General features: G+C 44.4%; 1 pseudogene; it reads right to left on the bottom strand.

Annotated features, from left to right (window-relative positions):
• Nucleotides 1-8,880, bottom strand: part of LOC119316035 — a 12,077-nt pseudogene extending 3,197 nt beyond the window's left edge.
• Between the last annotated feature and the right edge of the window lie 2,088 nt (nucleotides 8,881-10,968).

Below are 10,968 nucleotides of genomic sequence, written 5' to 3' on the forward strand. Positions count from 1 at the left end.
TCTCTCTCTCCCTCTTTGTGCGTGCTTGTGTGTGTCACAACTCACAACAGCATCACCTCTCACTCTGTCACTCTCCGCCTCTATCCTTCCAAACTTCGTTTGTCAACCACTGATGGTGAATGCAAAGGATTTCCAAAATACATTGATTGAAATGGTATTATGAACTTGAACTGATACCAGCAAAACTTCTATCAGCAAGCTACTTCTTTGGAGTGAGGCGTGGGGTGGGGCTTTGCTACAGCTACGGGAAGTTTTAACGGAAAGTTGTTACGGAGGTGAGGTGGAGACTTAGCATTCATCATGATTTTGGGCCCGCTGCTAAAATCAGAGAGCGAGAATCAATGAGATTAGAACACCTCATCCCGTAACCTTCGTCTGTAGGCTGAGCCCCGTAAGTCTAGCATTTTTGCGTGGGGTGCTCATAACAATATATGAATGCTATATATTCTGTATGGCAGTATTTTATTTTATGGAAGCAACATGGTCGTTGCACCACATGGTATCAAAAGTTAATGGAATAGTGCTCATATAAATGTGTACATGTGGAACTAGATCGTTATTCACAAACCCATGTTGCGCACCTGAGCTGAGCAACGAGTATATCTTTATATTGCAAGCTAGGTTCATATCTACACACACAAATTTGCACTTCGATAGGATTGTTTCTGCAAGGCCATTGAAACCCATGGACATTTTAGGAGTTGGAAGCATCAGGAGTTGTGATTAAGCTTTCCTTGTTTGTTCAGCAAGAAACATCACCATGATGTTCAGCTTGAGATGCACTCTTCTTCAAAGATCCATTGCCTTTGTTTTTAGAACAAGATTCATCGCCTATGAGGCAGTGTTGACCGGACTTGTACTCAGGGGCAGAACTGGGCTATAGCCCCGGCCGTGGCCCAACTGGTACAGATACCCCTCCTTAAAAAGTCCAAACATAGACCAGACTATCTCTATACACACAAGCAGCAGTTAGTCTGGGCAGTGCCAAAGGGCTAAAACGGGCTGATCAATATGTAAGCCCACCAACCAATGCATAGGGGAAGTGGAATTTGACTCGGTGTAGTTAGTCTAGCCATTTGGTGTGTTTCCTGCGGCCGCCGGAAGGCGTTTCGGTTCCGGCCGTCTTGGTCGTGTAATGTTCAGCTTTGTGAGTCCTAAAAACAAATACGACCAGGCGTAGACTATTCTTGGTGGCTCGTTACTCGCACTGCTCAACCGCTCTCCAACGCTCAACTAAACAAAAATGTGAGTCAGTGACTCGGACGGTGTGGTTGTGACGAGCTGCGCCGATCCAAGGAAAAGGTTCTGCTTGTTATCGGCAAGGATTTGACAGGAGAGGTCGTAGTGAAACGGTTGATTAGCAAACACTGTGTTTCACGGGCACTCTAAATGAAATGTGGTAGGATGTAGGTCGAATATTTGTCGTTGCTGGTTTGACAGCGATGACGGCTGGTCCCTGCCCCGCCGACGTCCATCGCAAAAGAGAGGTTCACTACTATGGAAAAACCTAGTAGTAACGTGGGTTAAATAGTTAGTAATAGCACGGGTGCCCGTGCAACCACTAGAACGCTACAACTAACTGGGTAGTTGTAACGTGAGTGCCACCCTGCGCTACTTCTACGTCTGTTAATAGTAGCATGCGTGCCACCCGTGCTACTATTAATTATCTGTAGCGAGTGTCTAATGCCCCGCGCTACTACTATTAATTTCAAAAACAAAAAAAAAATCTCGATCTCATGCTTGCTATCTATGGCGGCAATGGTTAACGGTAGGGGTCGCCCGAGGCACGGATGGGCAACGGCAGACCAAATCCGGCTGCGGCTGCTGGAGAGGGCCGGAATCCAGGCCAGAGCAAGGCGGCAGTGTGGGGCTCCTCTTCACGGACAAGGCAAAGAGCTCTTGGTCGTCCATGTCGACGACCTGCACGGGCATGGACATGGGAGGGTGATTCAAACTAGAGGGAGAGAGAGAAAAAGAGAAACGAGGGAGAGAGGAAGGAGATGCAGGGAGCAGCGGGGTTGGTTGCCGGTGGTGAGGTGCTCCAGCGTGGTGGCATGGAGACGCGGGGGAAGACCGGCGAGTTGCTGGACACCGGCAGCGCGAGGCGGCGGCCTCTTTCAGCGCCACGGAGGAGGAGGCGCCCATGCGTAGGAGCCCCTTCGGAGAGCCTACAAAGAGAGAGGGGAGAGTGATGGGAGAGAGGAGGGATTTGGGGGGGAGGGGGAGGGGGGTTTCCGGGCCGTTAAAAAACTATATACTTATTAGCAGCGAGGGGTTTATAACCCGCGCTACTACTATGGTATGTCCTGGGACACAGTGAAGATCACTTAGTAGCAGCGTGGGTTTATACCCCGTGCTACTACTATCAACTTAATATTAGCGCGGGTTTATACCCCACACCACTACTATGACCTGTCCCGGGGGCATAGTGAAGGCCACTTAGTAGTAGCGTGGGATCTAGCAGCAGCGTGACCATATACCCCTCGCTACTGCTAAGCATCTATCTTTAAATATAAGGTAGTAGGGGGTTGTTCCTTGGAAGAAAGGCACGATCGTATGTATGGGAGCTTGAACACATATGCATCGACCCGTTTGCCGGCCTGTCTGTCTTTAGACGGTTACTCAAACTAACATCATCGATACGGACACACATACACACAAATGTGTTGGAAATATGAGCAAATTACTACGAGATTTAATCCGAATAAATAGGAAATAGATCATGACAGCAATAGCAGAGATTAAACTAATCATGCGAACTAGCATAGTAGGTGAACAGATCACATCTAGGGCGCATACTAGAAACATGAATTCTACCACGATCTCGAACAAGAAGGATAGAATCACATACGGTGCAGCAGGTGCAGCACCGCCGGCGTTGACGTTGTCGCCCATGTCGTCGAGGATGAGGTTGCCGAGGTCGGGGAAGAAGTCGTCGTTCGCGAAGTCGTCGCTGCCAGCAGTCGCCCGAGTGCGCTCGCGTGGCGCGGCGCGGCGAGCGAGGAGGAGGAGCGCGCATGTAGGTCTCCTCTTTTCATGCTCATACAAGTGGTAGAAGAGCTCGCCTTATAAAGAGGTGCAACTCTCTCTCAACTTATGAGGTGGGACTAAACTTTAGCCTCACTGACTCCACTCACATGTGTGCATGAATGGGCCAAGGGAATTTCAGAATTTTAGTTGGGCTTTGGACCAAAGGCCTACTAGCAAAATTCCAACAATCCCCCACAAAGTCTCATTGGCATATCTCATTATTTAGTTCCAAAACATTGTTTATATACCAGTGCTTAGTGGAGACTGTGAAGTTGAACTTCCACTTAGAGATCTATGCTACACTAGATCACAACTTGAATAGTGGACTATGCCTTGAACTACAAGTTTTCTGTGAGACTAGTTTCACACAAATTCTTGACCGATACTAGGCTGCCGCAAGGCTTCCCCGCGGGTGGAGCGTATACGTCATACTCCAGGCCTTTCATGAATTTATTAGAGAACACCCAATTCTCACAGACTGCGACGTTAACAGTCAAATTCATATAGGTGTGTTCCTCAGAAGATGTTCTACAGGATAACATCTCTGCTTACCCGAATAAGCCACTTGGAACACATTACGATAAGTATCAACCTGCCATGCAGATCAGGAGAGTATTGCATCTTCACGGAGTGGGATAGTTAATATAGTGATACTCTCCTCCTAGCTGACCAAGAGCTTGTCTCCCACTTCTACTTCACGGGATTTCCGATCACATAGAGTGGGTTACCACTATGGACAACTCATGCGGTGGGTCTCAGACCCATCTCCATCGATGCATTATCTATCACATTACGTGATAGACCCTCTGTGAAGGGATCTGCCAAGTTTTTCGACGTTTGGATATAATCCAACGTAATAACTCCGGAGTTCCTCAATTTTATGACAGATTTTAGTCTCCTCTTCACATGCCTTGAGGACTTCATATTGTCCTTAGAACTGTTTATCTTGACGGTCACAATTTGATTATCACAGTTCATCAGGATAGGGGGTATTGGTTTCTCAACCATAGGTAAGTCCATCAAGAGTTTACGAAGCCACTCTACTTCAACAGTTGCAGTGTCTAATGTTGTGAGTTCTGCTTCCATAGTTGACCTCGTTAAGATGATCTACTTGCAAGACTTCCAGGAAACAGCGCCACCACCAAGTGTAAAAACATAACCACTTGTGGCCTTAATCTCATCAGCATCAAATATCCAGTTTGAGTCACTATAACCCTCCAGTACCCTTGGATACCCGGTGTAGTGAATCCCATAGCTCGCGGTGCCTTTCAAATAGCGCATAACTCTCTCAAGCGCATGCCAATGATCATCTCCCGGTTTTGACACAAACCGACTCAGCTTGCTCACAGCAAAAGAGATGTCAGGCCTCGTGGCACTCGCCAAATACATAAGCGAGCCAATAATCTGAGAATATCTCAGTTGATCTCTAGCAATTCGTCGATTCTTTCGAAGCAACACACTAGCATCATATGGAGTTGGAGAAGGTGTGCAGTCGCTATACCCAAAACGACTCAAGACCTTTTCCACATAGTGAGACTGAAGCAGTGTGATCCCACCATTCTCATCTCTCAACAGCTTGATGTTTAAGATAACATCAGATACTCCTAGATCCTTCATCTCAAAACAGCGAGATAAGAAATCCTTAACCTCCTTGATTAAATCAAATTTGGTTCCAAAGATAAATATGTCGTCGACATATGGACAAAGAATAACTCCTTCGCCCCCACCATAGCGATAGTACACACACTTGTCACCATCATTTACTACAAAGCCGGCAGCAGTTAATGTTCTTTCGAACTTCTCATGCCACTCCTTTGGAGCTTGTTTAAGGCCATATAAAGACTTTAATAACTTGCACACCTTTCCTTCCTGACCAGGTACTACAAAACCATCTGGCTGATCCATGTAAATTTCCTCCTTCAACTCTCCATCGAGGAAAGCCGTCTTAACGTCCATTTGATGAACGAGAAGACCATGTGAGGCAGCCAGTGATAGTAGCACCCGAATTGTGGTCAGTCTAGCCACGGGGTGAGTAAGTATCAAAGAAGTCTTCACCTTTTTTCTGGGTATAACCCTTGGCCACAAGCCGTGCCTTGTACTTTTCAATCGTACCATCAGGTCTAAGCTTCTTCTTGAACACCCACTTACATCCTACAGGTTTGCATCCATAAGGACGGTCAGTGATCTCCCATGTACCGTTAGCTAAGATGGAATCCATCTCGCTACGCACAGCTTCCTTCCAGTAGTCAGCATCAGGAGATGCATAGGCTTCTGAAATAGTCATGGGTGTGTCATCCACGAGGTACACAATGAAATCATCACCAAAGGACTTTGCACTCCTCTGTCTCTTACTCCTCACAGGAGTTCCATTGTCACCCTCAACAGGATTCTCAATGTGTTCCATCGCAATGGAGGGTTCAGGAATTACAGTGAATTCCTCACTAGATGGAGTAGGTATCTCCTGATTTGATGAACTCGACATATCCTTCATAGGGAATATGTCCTCAAAGAAAGTTGCATCATTCGACTCCATAATCGTACCAACATGCATGTCGGATACCTCAGATTTTATTATCAAAAATCTATAGCCGATGCTATGAAAAGCATAGCCCAGAAGAACACAATCCACGGTTTTTGGTCCAAGTTTGCGCTTCTTGGGAATTGGTATATTGACTTTCGCCAAACAACCCCAAGTACGTAGGTAAGAGAGTTTCAACCTTTTCCTTTCCCATTCCTCAAATGGAGTCATGGTCTTATGCTTTGTGGGAAATCGGTTTAGGACATGACACGCAGTCATTAGCGCCTCCCCCCACCATTCCTTGGATAGACCCGAAGTGTCTAACATGGTGTTAACCATATCAGTTAGAGTTTGGTTCTTTCTTTCGGCTACCCCATTTGACTGGGGTGAGTAGGGAGGCGTCCTCTCATGGATTATACCATGTTCCGCACAAAATAGATCAAATTCATTAGAAAAATACTCTCCACCACGATCGGACCTAAGCCGTTTAATTTTTCGATCAAGTTGGTTCTCTGCCTCAGCTTTATAATTTTTGAAGAAAGTTAAAGCCTCATCTTTTGATTTCAGAAGATACACATAACAATATCTAGTGGAGTCATCAATCAACGTCATGAAGTATCTCTTTCCACCTTTTGTCAACATGCCATTCATCTCACAAAGATCAGAATGTATAAGCTCTAGTGGCGCCAAGTCTCTTGCCTCTGCAGTCTTATGGGACTTGCGAGGTTGCTTAGCTTGTACACATACTTGGCAAGACCGTAGGCGATGGCGGCGGCCGAGGGCTCGTTGATGATGCGTGTGACGTTGAGGCCAGCAATGAGACCGGCATCAAGGGTGGCCTGGCGCTGCGAGTCGTTGAAGTAGACTGGGATAGTGATGACATCATCTTTCACCGTGGTGTCGAGGTAGGCCTCGGCTGTCTCCCCCATCTTGACAAGCACCTGGACGATATTTCTTCCGCTGTGAACTGCCTCTCCTCACCCCTGTACTTCACCACAATCATCGGCAGATCGCTGGTGCCTGAAATGACTTTGAATGGCCACGACTTCATATCTCCTTGCACACACTCTTCGCTGAATCGTCGACCAATCAATCGTTTCGCGTCTGAAGAAAAAATGATGCAGTAGTTTTAGTATAGTACATTTGGCAAAGCTAGAGGTATATCAAGAAAACTAGAGAGCAAAAGATTAAATTCACTTCATTGCAAATTTAAGCACCAGCTACATCACATAGCACATACATCATGTGACCTGACTACTATGAAGTACAAACCAGTAACATGACAAACTTTTTTTTAGAATTTTATGAAACTGAAAAGTTTGAAGTTTGAAGTTTTCAAATTAAGGCCTCTGTGGAGTTCGGTCTCTGTTTGGCATTTTCGTTAGTTAAATATGTAATTGTGAAAAAAATTCTTTGTGGTTACATAATTATGCAATAATTTGTGTACTAAAATATAGTTTTGTGGATGCCTAATAAAATTAAGCCACTCAACTTTTGCACGTCAGAAATGTATGAGCTTTCACGGGTATGCTTAACTAATTATACTGTCTAAGTTTTATAATTTACAGCTATGTACTAATTAGAAATTTTCAGGTCCCGCAGAAATTAACTAGATATATAAGTTACTATATTCAGTTTATAAGCTGGTAGGTTTTATCACATTTATGTAATGAAAACATTTTGTTTTAGATATATAAATAAGTGGATTTTTTTAGGGTAATTATAGTGAAATGTCGTAGGTACATTTTATTGTGATATAAATATTTGACGATTATAGTGAAATATTGATATCATAGAAATTCCTATGGACCTTTTGATAGCTTGTGACAGCCTTCTCTAGAGATCACCTAACCAAAATACTGCTGTTAGGATATGTATAGCCACGAAAATTAATTTTAGACAATATTTGGCCAACATTCAGTGTAATGCTTAAAAGAAAGCAATTCAGTTAGCAAAGGAATTTTCCATTTATTTCAGCACAAAATACTACTCCATACAAATATAAGATGTTTTGGATATTTCAATATGGACTACAAACAGCAAAATGAGTGAACAAACACACAAAAATGTGTCTTATACATCCGAATCAGAAAAAAGATAGAACATCTTATATTTATGAACGGATGAAGTATTTGTTTAAAGTTCCGAAAATACTTTCCAGATAATTAACTATGGATATTGCAACATGTCGCACTCGCACATACCTAACTATCAACACATCAACCCCAATATCCTCCATAAGAAACCTCTCCGGACCACATTGATTGCAAGACTTTTCATAGGAGCTTTGGGTTCCTATAACTTTTTATGTGCTGGTGTGATTTGAGAAATGTATCATGCAGCTTGCTTTTCCTAAATATTAGTTTGCGGATTTCACCAAAAGTTTTCCACTGACTTAAAACTTGTTGATTTTTTGTGTTTTCCTATGCTGTAATGAAACAACATTTTGCGCAAGTTTAATCACATGGGAATTGATTCTACATTTTTTAGTCATGCATATAGAATCGTGCTACTTAAAGAGGTTCTTAGTGCTTGTGAGTTGGAAGGTTTTACAACATGGTAGCATTATCTAGGGTTCTTAGGGTGACTAAATAATACAGTAGTAAATGGCACAGAACAATATGAATAAGTCTGGAAGAAAAGATGCTGGAATCGAATAGCTAGCTGCGTAACAGCGTAAGCATTTGGCAACTGAGGAATATAAGAGATGTCAGGGATCTAAGGCTTTGGGCATGCATCTCCATCTTGTCGATACTACTGGGATCATCTCAATAGTCAATAATAATGAGTCTGTCTAGGAGACATCTAGATGTGACATAGTTATGTTACATCTAAGTTTCCACTCTATTTGTAATCTATTTCTTTTGTCCTAGTTTTTTTTGTTTTTTATTACTAAATTATATATTTGTGGGAGTTTAGATGTGACATCCTTAAAAAAACATCTAGATGTGAATTATACAAATTGATAATTCAATATATGTAACGCACGCACAAAACGCCGTCACACAAACCCACTAACCTGAGAAACTCAATTAAAGAACAGAACAGCTACCACTAAAAAGGGAAATATTCGTAGGTGGCAGTCAGTTGGTAGTTCTCTTCTCACCGAAGACGGTGTTGACGGGGTTCATGGCGGCCTGGTTCATGGCCGCGTCACCGATGAGACGCCAGGTGTCGGTGAAGGCGACGCAGGAAGGCGTGGTGAGGTTGCCCTGGTCGTTGGCGATGACCTCCACGCGCTGGTGCACCGGCCGCCACACGGCCACGCAGGAGTAGGACGTCCCGAGGTCGATGCCGATGGCCGGTCCGTCGTCGCCCTTCGTTCCTGCCATCTCCATGCAACAAAAAGGCAGAGGAAAAGGAATAGTGTGACGCTTGGGAATTGCTGGGTTCTATTTAAACGCGTAGTGGAGGAAGGCGAGAGGGCCGTAGGCTGGAAACTAGCTATAGCTAGGAGTACGCGGTAGTAGTAGTAGCTTCGGAAGCCGAAGAAGTTTACACTGGCCAACGAACCTCAGCAGTAATTACACAAGCCAAATGTACATGTACTCCGTGAAATGAAGGGTTGTTCGTGCATTTGAATCCGGTAGAGTTCTCGTCACACCATTGGAGGTGCAAGATTGATGGTCATCATATTTCATAGTAAATTCAGAGGGAAAAGATAACAAAATGCATTTGATCACTGATTGCTCTTTTCGTTATGACTTCTGTACACGTATACGTGTTCAATCAATTATATTTAGGGGTGTGCTACGCGTTGCTGGCTCATCTTTTTAAATGATCGGCCAGGTTGCGAGCAGTTAGATCTAGTGCTTCAAGTAGCTGGCGTCTCCACCATTGCAATAGAGATTTTGTTACGGAAATTTTTTGCAACATTTTTTTAACAGAAGTCTTGTTGCATTTTTTTTTTATTTGCAATAGAGGTGATATTGCAGATTTTTTTTTCAAGGATGCAACCCATGGGGTGGTGGCTTCTCTCGGTTATAGGCGATGCAGAGGATCAACTGGCGTGAGGCGACAAACTGATCCACGACGGTGGCACGCACACTGGCGATGCGAGAGGAACAACGACGTGGCGAAGAAAGGTCGGGCACGAGCATATTCGGGCGGTGGCGGCGATGCACAGCTCAAGCCCGCATAGTTATATGCGGTAGCACAACGAGAGGAGCGAGATGAAGGGAGGGAGCAGTGGTGGGGTAGCTCGACTGGCGGCAGAGCGGACCGGAGATGGCGGTTGTCGGCAGGTTCGCGCTGGTGCTCCCCGGTGGCCATGGCAGCTTCAGAGATGGTTCCTACGAGAGGGAGGCATGGAGATGAAATAGAGGGAAGGAAAGGGAGAAAGAAAGAGCGGCAGCAGAAAAGGGCATGTAGGTTTGCAACTGACCACTTGTTACGGTCGAGGGAATGCAACAAGATCCCAGTTGCAAAGCAAGGTATATAGATAGATGATGGTATGAGTTCTCCAATGAAATCGGATCCAACGGCAGCGGACGAGGCCGATGCTGGCTAGAGATCAGCATTCCCTAATCTAACAATGATGTTGCATACTAGGAATCCACAAATCAAATGGACTTTTTTTACCAGAAAGGCAACCTTTGGGCCAGTTTTAATACTAAAATAAGAAATGTGCCAACTATTGAAGTTATATGCCCACTCCTATAAAATACTTAGTTGGTGATGATAATAGACCATCCGTCATTTTGGACCATCCGATTTATATCTATATCCAATAACGCATACAACCAAGTGGTAGGGTTTCCTATACCTTCCGCCGCACCGCCGTCGGTCTGTCACATCTAATGTGGCCTTAGGGCCATGGAGGCACAGTGGATCCCAGCCCTTTCCGTTTGGACAGCTTCATTTTTTCATGCTTTTTTGAATTTTGTTAGGGTTTGTGTCCTGCTCAGAAATACAAGGTGTGTGATGGCTCTTTGAAAATGAAATAAGGTTCTCCCTGCCTATCTCGTCTCGGTGATGCCTCTAGAGTCTTCATAGGGCATGCAGAGGTTTGTCTCCGCTGAATCTCACGGGATTAGGTCAACGTTTATCTTCAGTGGATCTAATTGGATCCGGTATTTACTCGTCTGTGTTCGTATGTCTACAGGTTGGATCCTACCAATCTATACTTCTCTTCATTGCATTGGTTCTTGTTCCAGTGTGTTGATCATGTAGAGCCTTAACACAAAGACTTCCCGGATGACTATTACAACAAGGTTTCCCCCACTAAAGTGAGGAGGGGCGATGACAGTGGTGCGCCTTAGACCCGCTTCAGTGCTTGTCATCGTCTCAAAGTGGTTTATGGACTTGGATGTAATTTTTACTTCTGGTGTACCTTGTACTAACTTCACAGCTGATGAATAGATGAGAAGTTTTCCCGCAATAAAGGATTTGAACGGTGGAATTTTTTGCAAAATACCCCA

This window comes from Triticum dicoccoides, chromosome 6A, assembly GCF_002162155.2.
Source record: "Triticum dicoccoides isolate Atlit2015 ecotype Zavitan chromosome 6A, WEW_v2.0, whole genome shotgun sequence".
Lineage (NCBI taxonomy): Eukaryota > Viridiplantae > Streptophyta > Magnoliopsida > Poales > Poaceae > Triticum > Triticum dicoccoides.